We start from the raw sequence: 15,513 nt of genomic DNA on the forward strand, positions 1-15,513 counted from the left end.
TCTCCGCCGCCCCGGCCTCTTCCTCCCGCTCCGGCCGCCGCCCCGGCCAATGACTCCGGCGAGGGATCCGGTCGACCTCGGATTGCGTGCCACCGAAACCCTAGATCTGGTGGTTCCTTTTTTTTCTCCAAGTCCCCGGAATTTTCTAGTCCATATGCTCATGTTCATAGCCTCTTAACTTTGCATTCGTAGCTCCGATTCATGCATATAGCATATCAAAAATGTTCATCTCAGAGATTACATCATTTCATTCCATTGCATCATTTTCAGTTGAGTTCATCTTGATGCCCAAAATGCTGTTAGAAGAGGGCTACTTGAGATATTTGTCAGATCTGCTACTCCATTTGCATATTTGTCATTTTTGCCATGATTATTGTGTGCATGATATGCCCTGATGCTCTACACATGTTTTGTTAAGGGTTTTGCCATCTTTCCAGAGGTGCAACCCATGTATTTTTATGATGTGTGTGGTGACTAGCACAAGCTTGCAAAGTGGTGCACTTGGTAATTCTGATTTCAGGGACTTAGTAATTTCACCAAGTCCTTGATCTGTTTATTTCATATGGCCATATGTTCTTGTTGTTTCCTAGTGATCCGTGCCTCTTTTGAGGATGATCAGTAAGGATGTTTTGTTAATCTTGTAGTGCTCTATTCATCCATGTCTTTGTTTGTAATTATGGAGCATCCTAGCTTGAGTCAACCGAGCTATACTTTTGCTACTTTGTGAATCTGGGCAGATTGTCAACTTGTTTGCAATTTTGCCGATGATGTTGTAGTTGACCCGTGCATGCTATTCTACTGTTTTTGCCATGTCTAGCTTGCATTTTGTGTGTTCTTGATATATATATGCTTAGCTTGTCATGACTTCCTCCGTAGTGAGTGCATCGAGCTCGTAAACATGCCTACTTGATATCTGTTTTCAGCATGTGCCAGTTTTCACTAAGTCTGAAAACTGATTATGTTTTTGCCATGTTCACATGCTTGCAATGGTATTTTCTGATCCCTTTTGGCTCAAGGTCACTAAGGGACTTTTGTTAAGCTCTGTGAGTAGCTCCATGCCATGCTTTACTTTGCCATGTTCAGGTCCTGTAGCATGTAGTTTTGTTGCTCCGAAGAGGGCTACCTGATCTGAAATTCCAGACAAGTTTTAATTTCACTAAGCCTGAGATCTGTTTGCCATATGCATTTTTGCCATGCTTGTTTGAACCTGTTAATGGATGAATTGGCCGTAGCTCAGTGCTAGACTTTTGTTAAGCATCTTGAATGCATCCCTGCCATGTATTTTGTTGTCATGTTTGGGTGCTGTAGCATGTTCATCTCATTGCATTTAGGTGGCTACTTGCTGTAAATCGCAGACCGGTGTCATATTTGTTTTGCTTGCCATTTCCAAACCGTAACTCCGATTCCGGTGATCTTTATATCGTTTTCAAGCGATTTCATCTTATATTTCAAGTGGAACACTTGGATTTCCAAGTTGAGGCCAGGATCTTGCTTTTCCTGTCACATCTTGCATATGCATCCCGCATAACATACCATCCTTGCATCATATTGTTTGATCCTTGCACATGGTTGATTGTGTCCTTGTTGCTTGTTTGTCTTGTTTGGGTAGAGGCGGGAGACAAGTTCGCTAACGAGGAGCCCGTTGAGTTTGCTTTCGAGGAGCCAGTCAACTCTGACAACTGTGCAGGCAAGATGATCATACCCTCAAAATCACTACTATCTTTGCTATGCTAGATTGCTCGCTCTTTTGCTATGCCAATGCTACGATGCCTACCACTTGCTTTCAAGCCTCCCAAATTGCCATGTCAAACCTCGAACCCACCATGTCCTAGCAAACCGTTGATTGGCTATGTTATCGCTTTGCTCAGCCCCTCTTATAGCGTTGCTAGTTGTAGGTGAAGATTGGAGGCCGTTCCTTGTTGGGACATTTATTTACTTGTTGGGATATCATTATATTGTCTTGTTATCTTAATGCACCTATATACTTGGTAAAGGGTGGAAGGCTCGGCCTCTCGCCTAGTGTTTTGTTCCACTCTTGCCGCCCTAGTTTCCGTCATAACGGTGTTATGTTCCCGGATTTTGCGTTCCTTACGCGGTTGGGTTATAATGGGAACCCCTTGATAGTCCGCCTTGAATAAAACTCCTCCAGCAATGCCCAACCTTGGTTTACCATTTGCCACCTAGCCTTTTCCCTTGGGTTTCGCGGACTCAAGGGTCATCTTATTTAAACCCCCCGGGCCAGTGCTCCTCTGAGTGTTGGTCCAACCTAGAGCACCGTGCGGGGCCGTCCCTTGGCAACTTGGATTACGTTGGCTCCCGTACGCTTAGCTTATCCGGTGTGCCCTAAGAACGAGATATGTGCAGCTCCTATGGGATTTGTCGGCACAGCGGGTGGTGTTGCTGGACTTGTTTTACCATTGTCGGAGTTGTCTTGAAGAACCGAGATATCGAGTCTGATCGGAACGTCTTGGGAGGAGGTCTATTCCTTCGTTGACCGTGATAGCTTGTCATGGGCTAAGTTGGGACTCCCCTGCAGGGTTTTGAACTTTCGAAAGCCGTGCCCGCGGTTATGGGAAGATGGGAATTTGTTAATGTCCGGTTGTAGATAACTTGAACCTTAACTTAATTAAAAAGAATCAATTGAGTGTGTTACCGTGATGGCCTCTTCTCGGCGGAGTCCGGGAAGTGGACACGGTGTTGGAATAATGTTTGCGCAGGTTGTCCTTTAGTTTCTCGCTCGCGCTTTGCCTCCTCTTCTCGCTCTCTTTTGCGAATAAGTTAGCCACCATATATGCTAGTCGCTTGCTGCAGCTTCATATACTTTTACCTTGCCTTACCTATAAGCTTAAATAGTCTTGATCGCGAGGGTGCAAGATTGCTGAGTCCCTGTGGCTCACAGATTACTATTACACCAGATGCAGGGCCTGATGATTCCGCTCCAGGTGATGCGCTCGAGCTCAAGTGGGAGTTCGACGAGGACTCTCAGCGTTATTATGTTTCCTTTCCTGATGATCAGTAGTGGTGCCCAGTTGGGGGTGATCAGGACCGTGTCGCATGTTGGGTTATCTTTTATTTTGGCGCCGTAGTCGGGCCATGAATGATTGGATGATGTAATATTATTTATGTACCTTGATTGACGTGGCGAGTGTAAGCCAACTATATTACATGGGATGTGTAAAGATTACCTTACTTGCAACATATGCCTTCAATGCGATTATGTCTCTAAGTCGTGCCTCGACACGTGGGAGCTATAGTCACATCGAGGGTGTTACAGGTTTTTGCTAGAAAAGAATTCCTACTACGACATTCGGGGAGATTGTTATGCTTGGTGGTGTTTGTATGTTGAGGACGTATGCCATGTGTTGGTGCTCAAGACAAGTAATACACATGATCTTTCTCTACAAAACAGTAGTAGTACACGTGACGACGTTGAAGCCTGAACCAGTTTTGCATAAAAGCTTTTATAGTAAGACAAATGATGCCAAACACTAAGCACAGATCGATGAAGAAGCCCATCTTGATACCTCACGGACAAGAAACCCCGGATCCCAGAAAACGGCTGTCGATGCCTCTGCAGAATGTTTTGATACCTCATGGACAATCTGGTCCTCCGATTAACAAAATATGCAACTTTGTACATTTGAGAAAAGTTAGTACCGGTCAAAGATCCTGACAACCAACAGGTACATGCAGACAAATATCCAAATTCAGTGAATAAAATTGGCACAAACGAACGTGCTTGACAACTGATAACCCACCTCATCTTCTGTCGCCCAAGAAACCTTGTTGAAGAGCGAATCAAACATCTTAGGAACCATTTCATATAAGAATTTCACAATACATGAGCTTCTTCTTGGCATCCTTATCGCAACAGATAGCAATCGGGTAATCCCTAAGAACCTTGAAACGGCTGTACTCCTGGGCAGCTTGTTTTTGTTTTTCCCGTTGCGTTGTTTCTTTTTCCATTTACCGCTTTTCTCGGTTTTTCAGTACACATCCAACATTTTCCGTATTCATTAGAAACATTTTTTTATATACATGTCAACATTTTGAAATACATGATTAATATTTTTTGAAATCTTACATTTTTTATGTCTAATTTTCCATACACATAGTACATTTCTGGTATATATCAAATACATGTTTAACATTTTTCAAATACAGGTTTAACATATTTTAATAGATCATCAACATTTTTTCTATACAGATTTTTATTAATTTTCAAATGCTTGCTTAACATTTTTCAAATACAAGATTTTTTCTAATACGCTTGCAACATTTTTGCAATACACGTCTAACATTTTTCAAATGTTTGATTGTTTATTCAAATGCAAGGTTAACAATTTTTGAATACATGATCAAAAAATTTTCTATGCACATTTAATATTTTTCTTATACTTGATTAACAGTTTTCAATTTTTTGTTTAACATTTTTTCAAATGCTTGATTGAAATTTTTAAATACATGATCAATTTTTTTTCATACACATTGTATGTTTTGTATACATTACAAACATGGGCAATGCTATGCGTCGGCCGGTGGATCTTTTTAAAAGATCTGCCGCCTAGTGAACAATTGAATTCAACGCGAGATGATCGTTAAATTTAGTTGCTAGTTTTTTCAGACATTTGTAGCAGAGTTCCTGTTGCAAAACTTTTACTATGGAGGTATTGTTGCATAATTTATTTGCAACAAAGATAGTGTTGCGTAAAAAAATTTTGGTCTTCACCAGAAAGTCTTGCAACATTTATGGTGTTGCAGAATCTTTCTTGCAACAGGGAGGATGTCGGACGGTGGTGAGGAAGTAGCAGCATCACTCGTCCCTGCAATCGCACCATCGTGGACGAGCGCCTAACCTCCTACCAGGTCACCTTGCCGCCATCCTCCTCTCCAGCGAGGTGGGCGCACCACGCGCGGCCGACGGTTGTGGTGGAGGCAGGCGGCTACCCCCCGACCCTGAATGTAACCTCGCGGCCATGCTCCTCTCCGTCAAGATGCGCGGTTGCCGGAACCGGCGCTAGAGTGCCGGATGACGCGCGTGGGATCTAGATGTTGCAACTTCACCGTCTCGCCTTCGTCTTTGTCGGTGTGCAACAAATCAATTGTTGTGGTGGTATGATTGCAACAATGTGCCGGTAGCAAATCTAATCATGGTGGCCCATGGGCCACGTGGCACGTGGATAAGGCGGTAGACGCGAGAGCTGCGATCCATCGGTTGATTAGAAGTGTTTGCCTTTCTCTATGCACATTAAAAAATACTCAAATTATTGACTAACTTATTTTCAAATGTTTTATGTACGTGTTTTTTGTAATATATATATTTGGAATATTTGAAAGTGTAAACAACACTAGAAAGTAAAGAAACGACAAACAAAAAACAAAAAAAGGACGCCGATAACGCTCGAATGTTCCGCGAGGGGCCTATCAAATGAAATATTCAACACAATCGTTCCTCCCTGACAAACAAACGATTCAATAGGGAAACCCGTAGAATCGACAGGCCTTTTCCCTATAAAACCAAAAGGAAAAAAATCCAGTAGCAAAAATAAGTAGAAAACCCCTTTTCTGCTGTGCTAAGAAATTAAATGTCATCAAATTTAGAAGTAGAAAATTGCCAAGGGTAAAAAGATATATATTTTTTGCAAGAACCCAAGAGGAACTATTCATGGCAATCTTCATATGAAACATTTTTTATATACAGAATAGTTTTTAAATTTATCATTTTTTTAAAATAAGCAAAAAGTTTTAAACTTCTGAACAATTTTTAAAAAGCATGAATATTTTAATATTTCTGAACGAACAAGCAAACATTTCTAGGATTTGGGAAGAAAATTTGAGAATGGAATTTTTTTCAAGTGTTGATGAATTTGAAAAGTCATAAATATTCTTGAATTTAAAAAGTATTTTTTTCAATATTATGAACATTAAAAATGAAAAATAAAATTAGAAATGAAAAGATAAATAGAAAATGCAAATGGAAAAACAAAGACATAAAGAGAGAAAAGAGAGAAAAAGAAAAGAAATAAGAAAAAAAGAGAAAAAGAAAAGAAAAACAGAAACATGAATAAGGAATAGGAAAAGGGAAATAACCTAAGAAAAACTAGTAATAACGGTTGCCAAAACCGGATTTTGTCGACACTCGCAGATAAAATGGGCCGGCCAGTTAATCGTCCGCTCCTTCTCTCCTGTCCGTTTCCATGACAACTAGACGCTACATGTGTTATATAGGAAAACACGGTACGCTCACGTATGTTATATTTTTTTCAGATTTTTTTTTCTATTCACGGAGGAACTAACTTTTGGAGAGAAGGGCCATATCAAGCTACTTGCCCACGCTCCAAGCTTCGCTCAAAAAAGCATGGCCGCCAAGTCATAGAAATGATTCAAAAGTTGGTGAACGGATGGAAGGAAAGAACTCTTTCTTTTGGTTGAAAGGAGGCATTACTGAAAGCGGTGGCCCAAGCCATCCCTACATAGGCGATGAGTGTGTTTAATTTTTCAAAGAAAACTTGTAAGGGAATTACTGACACAATGTCGCAGTACTAGTGGGGTGATGAGGAAGACCAAAAAAGGATGCATTGGTTTGCTTGGTGAAAGATGTGTGTTCCTAAGGAGCAAGGACGGATGGGTTTTCGAGACATACATAGCTTTAACTTGGCTCAATAAGCAAAGCAGGCTTGGAGATTGATTGAGCACAGTGACTCACTATGTGACAGAGTTTTGAGAGCTATGTACTATTCTGATGGAGTCATTCTGAGTTGTGAATTGAAAAAGGGGTCCTCGTATATTTGGAGGAGTATATGGGCAGGAGTTCAAACTTTTAAGTAGGGTTGCTTCAGGAGAGTTGGGGATGGAGCAAAAATTAATATTTGGATAGATTGTTGAATCCCTAATAGTTCGTCAAGAAAGATTGTGACTATAAGGGGCAACCAATTTTCGTCAAAGGTTCAACATATTATTGACCCCTGCAGCTAGCACCTGCTCTAAAATGATGCCCCTTGGAGGGAGCACATCATTGAAGATGTCGTCATTGTCCATTCCGGGAGACCCAGATATAGGGTTTTCCTAGAAACATCTTGAGCGTGGTAACGCAACATACAATGATGATTCCTCAACAAGGAAACGACGTCGAAGACGCAGTCATCATCTGCCATAACCGTCGTTGACATGTTTTTCATCGGAAGTCACTGCACCTCGATCATGCCGCCGACTGGATCCGTGCGCAACCTTGCCATGTAGACGTACGACGCCTCCAGAATATCGGTAGAGAGCTTCCAGCCGTCCCACACAGAGAAGTTTAACTTAACCTTCGGATTCCAGGAGCCTTATAATTCTTGGGGCCGCGTGACAAGATTCTTACTATCTTGCATGTTATTCTGTTAGATTAGAAATGGCATTTTAGTTATATTTCTATTCACTAATTAATTTGTGAAAGATTGTATGTGAACCTTACATTGCCATAATTGTATTACTCTCTTCAATCTGACTTAATTTACACAACCTCTATACAATGTCCATTTTCCATTGCATAGAGGTTGTGTCAATTATTTTGGATTGGAGGGAGTGTGGTGTTTTTTCAGCAAGTTATAGTATGTTCAAAGATGGCCCCACGATACTTTTATCTTATCCCTATGTATACCTCATCCCTTCATCCCAGATTTACATCCTCTTGGAGAATGCTTTGCTATCATCTAATGCATGAATAGACATACCATTTGTTGGTTTTGTGCGGTGGTACAGATGGTAGAGTTGGTGGTATAGGCCCTATTTTTTTTGGACGTCGATTACCATCGACAGTTTGGTCTGGGGGCATCCCAGACCGGGAGCTCCTAAACAGCGCTCTCAGTGCGGGTTCCTCGTACTGGCGCCCGAAGGCGGTGCGACTGGGCTGGCCCAGCAAAATTCCATCGGTACAGGGGTAGACCACAATATTTGTTCTCAGCGAGGATCGAACTCACGCCGTGATAAAGCGAACGAGTATAGCTAACCACCAGACCTAGTTTGCGCTAACGACCACGTACAGGGCGAACGTTTTAAGTACATCGTAGCCGCGTAATTTATTACACATGTAAATGTTTACTGTAGCGCTTTGATTTTTCATTTTTTTTTGAAAACATTTTGCAAAAACTTCATGAAATACAGAAAATATCATTTGTTTGAAAAAAAATTAATCAATTTTGGAAACAAGTTCACGATTTTGAGAAAAGTGTCTATCGATTTTGAGAAAGATTCATCCGTTTGGAAAATATGTCACAAATCTTGAGAAAAAAATCATAGATTTGAAAAAACTTCATTGAAATTAAAAAAAAGGTTCATTGATTTTGAAAAAAGTTCATCAATTTTGAAAAAATAGCTCATGAATTTTAAAAAGGTGCATCGATTTTGAAAAAGTTTACAAAAAAATGAAAAAACGTTCATCGAATTTGAAATAAGTTTATCAAAATTGAAAAAAAAAACTTCATCAAATATGAAAAAAGTTCATCGACATTGAAAAAGTTCATGGATTTTGAAAAAAAATCACAGATTTGAAAATAAGTTCACCGAATTTGAGAAAGTTCATTGAATTTGAAAAGAAGTTTGGCAATTTTTTAAAAAGTTTATCGAATTTGTAGAAAAGTTCACCAATTTGAAAAAAGTTCATCAATTTTGAAAAACAAAGTTCATCAATTTGAAATAAACTTCATGAAGTTGAAAAAAAGTTCACAAATTTGGGAAAAAAAGTTCGCGCACTTAGCAGAAAAGAAGAATGAAAACAAGAAAACAACGAACAAAACCGTCTCCAATAAAAAATAAAAAGGAGTCAATATAGAAGAAAAGGTTGAAAAAGCTGTAAGAAAACATGAACATGTGAGATAGTGGATTGGTTATGGCAGTACCCATATACTAGCGAGATCACCAGTTCAAATCTAACCTACGGTTAGCAGTTTTTTTTTGTGTTTTAGTAACAGAAAAAAAAATGGGTCGGCCCAGTGCGGCGGAAGGGTGTGCGCCCGATTACTGAAATAACTAAATGTGCGCTTAAGGCGCCGTTTAAGAATTGCCTCCCAGACCAAACCTTTTGTTTGGTAAAACACCGTGACGAACGAAAACTTTTGATCGGAACAGCCCCACATCACGAACATCACACTGTGTAGGAGCACTCAAAAGACACCATCCCCCAAGCCTTTTCTTTGAAAAAAAAGAAAAATAAAGCCCGGTTTGTCCAAAAATTACTCTGAATAAAGAAGCCCACTTTTGGCTGTGAATAATAAAGGCCAAATTTTGCCACACTTTCAACAAAATTGCAATGGCGAAAAGATAAATTTGTCATGATAGATAGAAAAATGAAAACCAAGATAATACTATAAAAATTCCAATGGTTCCGAACCAAAAAATTCCATCATCTTTGGTCAATTTTTTTTATGCAATAGCACAAAAGAGAAGTTCATGGGAAATTTGCATATGTACCACAATTGTAAGAAATATGGTTTAAAAATCCATATCCTATTTGTACTTTATAAATGAAGAGACAAAAATGTGGATTAAAATTTGTCATCATGTGGAGCACAAAACAAAAATGCGCCATCTATTGTTTAGTAGTAAATTGCCATGTTTTGCAATGTAAATTTAACATAGTATATAGAAGCGAAAATTCCCATCAATGGTGGAAAAGGCATATATTGCCGTGGATGTGAAGTGTTTTTGCCATGCCAAAAAAACCTAAAAACTTGCCATGATCCATAGAAGTATATTTGCCATTAGTGACAAAAAGTAAGTTTGACATGAATGTTAAATGGAAATTACCATGGCAATAAAAAGCTTAAATTTTTCCATGGTCGAAGTGGCAATAAAGTAAATTTACAATGCTACAAAGGTAAAAATTGTTGTGTTCTTAAAAAAAGTTTAAGGTGGGAAAGTCAAAATTTGCCATGCGTGTAAAGTATTTTTGGCATAGTAAAAAAAAAGTAAAACTTGCAATGCCCTATAGAAGTCAATTTTCCATGTATGTTAAATAAAATTTGTCATGGCTAGTACATACATTAGCGGAGTTATTTTGTTTTTGGCGTGGCAATTAAAAAAATTGCCACGGTCCATTAAGTAAATTTTCAATGGCTAGAAAAAGTAATTTTTGCCATGAGCGATTAGATGAAAAATTGCCATGTATGTTAACGTAAAATTGCCATGTATTCAGGAGTAAAATTGTCATGGCAACTAATGTAAAAAAAGTTTCCATTGCAATTTTTTTTACATTGCAAAGTAGAGTAAAAATTGCCATTTATGTTAAACTAAAATTGCCATGTATAAAAAGTAAAGTTGCCATGTCAATAAAAGGTAAAATTTTGCCATGGCAAAGAAAGTAAAAGTTGACATGGCAAAGTAGATAATTAAATTTGGCATGGCAACATACTTTGTGTTTATGTGGCAATATATTGTGATTTCTCCCATGGCAAGAAACAATGTAATTTGGCACGAGAAGTTGCCATGGCAACATAATTTTAAGTTTCCAAAAAATGGTACAACATAATTTAAGTTTGCCATAAATTATAATTTCAAAATGTCGTCGTACAATTGTCTAAAATAGGTGTACAGAAAAGACATACGACCAAACGTTGTTTATTCCCTGCAATCAATGCAAAAATGCCATGAAAAATGTTCTAGATAACAGAATTACACCTAATAATGTCATATGACCAGTCCATTCATTTACACAAAGTTGCCATGTTGTACAAATCAAATTTGTAGTGTAACTATTACACGATTTCTAAATTTGTCATGATACATGATGCATGAACTCTAACGAGATACTCGTGGCAACTAATCCAATCATTAAATTTGGCATGTCAACAGAAGTTGAGTCTGCATGGCAACATACGTTGTATTTCTATGGCAACATATTATGATTTCTCCCATGGCAAGAAAAACTGTAATTTGGCACGACAAGTTGCCATGGCAACATAATTTTAAGTTCCCAAATGGCAAAAACATAAATTGAGTTTGCATAAATTATAATTTCTCAATGTCGTCGTACAATATCTAAAAATAGTTGTACACAAAAGTCATATGAGAAGATGTTGTTTATTCCCTAACATCATGGCAAAAATGCTATGAAAAAAATTTTAGATAACACAATTATACAACTATAAATATCATGTGATCACTCCACTCATTTACACAAAGTTGCCATGTCGTACAAAATCAAATTTGCCGTGTAACTATTACACCATTTCTAAATTTGCCATGATGATGCACAAACTCTGTGGAGATACTTGTGGCAACTAATTCAATCATAACTCTCATGATGACAAAAATTTCGATTCCTCTTCCAACCATCTTTGAAAAATGTCTAACAATCATACATACATAAAAAAGAAACAAAAATAGCAGGAAGAAATGAGTTGTTGAAAAACAAGGTGGCTCACCAGGAAAAAAAGCAGTCCTGATGGAGACGACGGTGCACATGATGCCGTTGCACAGGAGCCTACCGGTTTCAACTCGAGCTCGTTGAGCCTAGGCCAAGCCACCAGATTGTGCTCGTCAGGGACTAGGCCGACGCTCCTCCACCACGCGACCACCGGCTCCCCGTGCCATCACCTTCCCCGCGCTAGCTCCTCAGCCACATGGCTTCCGCCGGAACACAACGCGGGCGGGCCTCCGCCTCCTCCCCATGCTCCAATTCCCGACGCCGACGAGGACATCAGACCCCGCCCGCCCGCCTTCGCCGCGCGACACCTGGAATCGGCCGAGCTCCTATCCGTGGCTCCCCCCCACCTGGTCGCCGGTGCATGGCCTCCTCCATAGCGCCCAGACGAGCGCAAGGAGAAAGAAGGCGGAGCTTTGCGTTTGGGTCGTGGCATATTTTCAACGAACGTGGTCGACTAGCTGACGTGTACCCTTTCACTGCTTTAAAGATGCGTGTGTAAGATCCGATGGTGAAAAAAGCGTTCGGGATGAGATGAGAAAAAGAGGCACGTTCGAGACTTATTGATCCCCCTTTTTTTACAGTTCATGTGCTCTTTCATCTAAACAGGAAATAAGATCCGAACGTGGAACACCAATATGGGAGGGCGACGCTATGCGTCCACCGGCAGAAATTAGAAAAGGATCCGCCACCCCTCTGATCATTCGATGGACACATTAATGACCGTCCGATCTACCAACGTAAGCAGCCATACTTTGCAATAAGAATGGTGTTTCTGCAACAGCCTGCTTGTTGCAATCACCCGAGCCTGTATTTTTTTGCAACAGAGACCTTATTGCATAATTTTTTCGTAACAGAGATCTTGTTGCAAAAATTTTAAAGATCACCCGTGTGTATTTTTTTCATTTTCTGCAAGAGGGATCTTGCTTCAGATTTTTTCGCAACAGAGGTCTTGTTGCAAAATTTTAAAGATCACACGACATGAGCCTGTACTCTTTTTTTTGCAACAGAGGTCTCGTTGCAAAAAAATTAAAAATCGATTGCAGAATCATTTGCAATAGGGGACATGTCCCTGTTTTTTTTGCAACAGAGTTTATGTTGCAGAAATTTATTTGCGAAATAGAGACTGTGAAATCAAGAAGATGATGCCGCTCGCCGCATCGATGTTCTAGGAGCGTCGCTCACTGTCGTTATCATGGCCGGTGGATGGACTTGTGAAGTCCGCCGACGCTTGCAAACAACGTCATTGTTTGCAGATGATGGCCGATTGCCAGCGGTTGCAAAAAAAAAAGAAAAAAAATGAGTGGAGGGATGAGGTCGTTGAAGAGATAAGGTTGAGAAGGGAGATATGGATGGACCCCACAGGGAACACTTGTTGTCCAGGGGAGACTGCTTGCTGAACCAAATGTTTTCCCCTTTTTTTGCAACAGAGGTAATGTTGCAAACTTTTTTTTGAAATAGAGGTTATGTTGCAAAAATTTCCGCTGCATCATTGCACCGTCGTACTGCCACTGCAACATGGAGGATGTTGCAAAATCTTAAGACTTGCGGTGCGAGGGTCTGTACGACACGTGGTTTGCTCTCGTTGCGGCGGACGTGAGGCATAGAATCGGCCAGATAATTCTAATCATTTTCCAATATGGGATAGCTATACAAGTATACAGTGCAAAACCCTATCAAATAATTCATCCATATTTGAATTCATAATATAGTTGTAGAAAAACTGGAAGCACATAACGATGCGAACATGGCCGTGGTTGGGTCAATCAATCCAAGGAGTAGCAGATCTGCTCGAACGCCGCAACGTGGTCCTCCGCGATGGACGTGAAGAGGTCGACGCCGCCGTTCGCCTCGCGTGACGGCACGAATAACATGAGCCCCTCGAAAGGCAAGTCCGGCGGCAGGAAAGCAGCCGGCGCCCCGGTGCCAAAATCAAGCTGATGGAAGCTGAACCCCAGCCAGCTGTCCACCTCTGCGTCCGGGCACAACATGGAGCCGGGAGCGGCAGCCGTCGCGAAGAGCTCCTCTCCGTTGGTGTCAGCCACTTAGCCGAAGTCCACAAAGGACTGCACATACTCGCCGTCGATGCGTGCCACGGCGTCGCGGATGGCGCCGACCACGCTGCCGTAGCTCGAGCTCATGAGATCCCGGGCCAGAAGCCTTGGGAACGCCCATAACACCATGTTCCCGAAGAAGTTCATAGACACAGGAGGGTTGGCCCTGCCCCGGCAGTTCACAGCCATCCTCACCTTGGTGAACTCCTCCGGTTTCAGATCCCGAGCCTCGTCATCTTCTTCCAGACGTGCGCGAGCAGGCACTGGAACGTGCTGCAGCGGGCACAAACACGGGCTTTGAGATTGGCGACGAACTCGGCTGTGAAGTGCACCGTGAGGTTTTTTATCCTCTCCACGGGGACGACGGTTCCTTCTCTGCACGTGAATTCCACTGAGCGGTGGTCGAACACCGGGGTCGGCGAGCTTCGCGGCAAGGCGGTTTCCGCACGGTTGAGGAATGCGGTCGGCATGATGAAGTCCATACCCTCGCGGACCGCTGTTGCCCACGCGGTGAAGAACATGCTCATGGAGTGGCCGTCGGCGACACGGTGGTGGGAGCACATCCCGACCACAAGACCTCCGCACCCGTACCTGTTCAGCTGGATCTGCAGCAGCGCGTCCCCATTGTTCTCCTGTATGTACGTAATAAGGCATAAGCATGCATGTGAATTGAGTCGTGAAAGAAGCAAAATCTCCATCGATTGATGAATACGTACCTCTGGCTCTGGTACTGTAGGGTAGAGGTGGTCGACTCCGGTGGCTATGCGGCCTTGTACGAGCACGTCCGCCAGGTTAGCCGGTACCGTGGTCTCAATTAGGAGCACGCCTTCGTTATTCACGTGGAGGAAGCGCCGGCCGAGCTGATCGACGGCGAGGCGCCCCGCCAGGTGGGGATACGGCGCGACGGCCTTGAGAAGGCCTTCCTTGAGAGCCTCGTTGGACGGCGCCGGCGCGAGGTAGGCTAGCACGGTGGGGACGAACAGGTCTGAGGCAGCGCGGTCGAAGATGGTCAGCGGGACCTTCTCGCCAACGAGCGGGTGCGGCACCGGCTTCAATATCGTGCTGCTCGTGAGCTCCATTGACCGGATTCTAGCTAGCTAATACACTGTTTTTTTTTTGCGAGGATAATACACTGCTTTGTAATATGCTCTATCGAATAGTGCATGCGCCCGCGCTTTGGTGAATGGATCAGAGGCAAGGATGTGGATCTTATACATGGACGTTACCTTGGCCTCACACGAGAAAAGCAATTCTACCCCGCACATATATCCTGTGTATGGATGTTTAGAGATTCATTGCGATTTTTCTTTAACTGATTATAGAATTTGCCCTGTTCAAAGTGTCACATTCAGTTTTTCTTCTTTCAGAGTGTATCTTTTTGTTTCATTGTGTATCATCATGTATCATGCAAACCCGATTAAAAAACAAGTGTATATGTTTTATTGGTACGCAATAAAACATGATGATACACGCTTGAGACATGAAAACAACACGAAGTAAACATTTTGAAACGAGATAAATTTTGATAATAACCAAAAAAAAGTATAGCGTAAATCTTGAATCAACCACGGACAGTGGATCCATGCTCGTGGGGAGATAAATGAACCACTCGCTGAACAGTCGAAACTCGAAAAACGACGTAATCGTCGCTGTACAGTAATATTATGTTTCGTTGCCAGGATGCCTTTTCTTCTTGGGACTTCTTTGTCTTGTTATTTATCTCTACTATTCCTGCTTGAGTTTGCACGCTATCGGGACGCGCTATAGAATTCTTACACCTACTGCCTATCAGCATACTGCTGCGAGCGATCGCACATGATAATGAATAGACTGTAAGTGCATCCAACACTGGCTGGAAAAAACACGCGCGCGGTAAAAGAAGATTTTAACGCGCATGGGATGGTTTCGCATGCTCCAACGGTGGCGGCAAACTCGTGCGCGCGGGAAAAAGCAAGAGCTCTCACGTTAGATTTGGCGCACCGTGTCCGGCACGCCTACAAAATGCAGCGCCCTCTGCCGCTCTCTCCTCGCTCCCTCTACCTCTTTTTCTCCTCGCCACCG

The 15,513-nt window shown here is 41.9% G+C and overlaps 1 pseudogene; it reads right to left on the reverse strand.

The window, feature by feature from the left end:
• Window positions 1–13,049: 13,049 nt before the first annotated feature.
• Window positions 13,050–14,531, reverse strand: LOC123108546 (tryptamine benzoyltransferase 1-like; annotated as a pseudogene).
• Between the last annotated feature and the right edge of the window lie 982 nt (window positions 14,532–15,513).

The sequence above is a fragment of the Triticum aestivum genome, chromosome 5A, assembly GCF_018294505.1.
Source record: "Triticum aestivum cultivar Chinese Spring chromosome 5A, IWGSC CS RefSeq v2.1, whole genome shotgun sequence".
Classification (NCBI taxonomy): Eukaryota; Viridiplantae; Streptophyta; class Magnoliopsida; order Poales; family Poaceae; genus Triticum; species Triticum aestivum.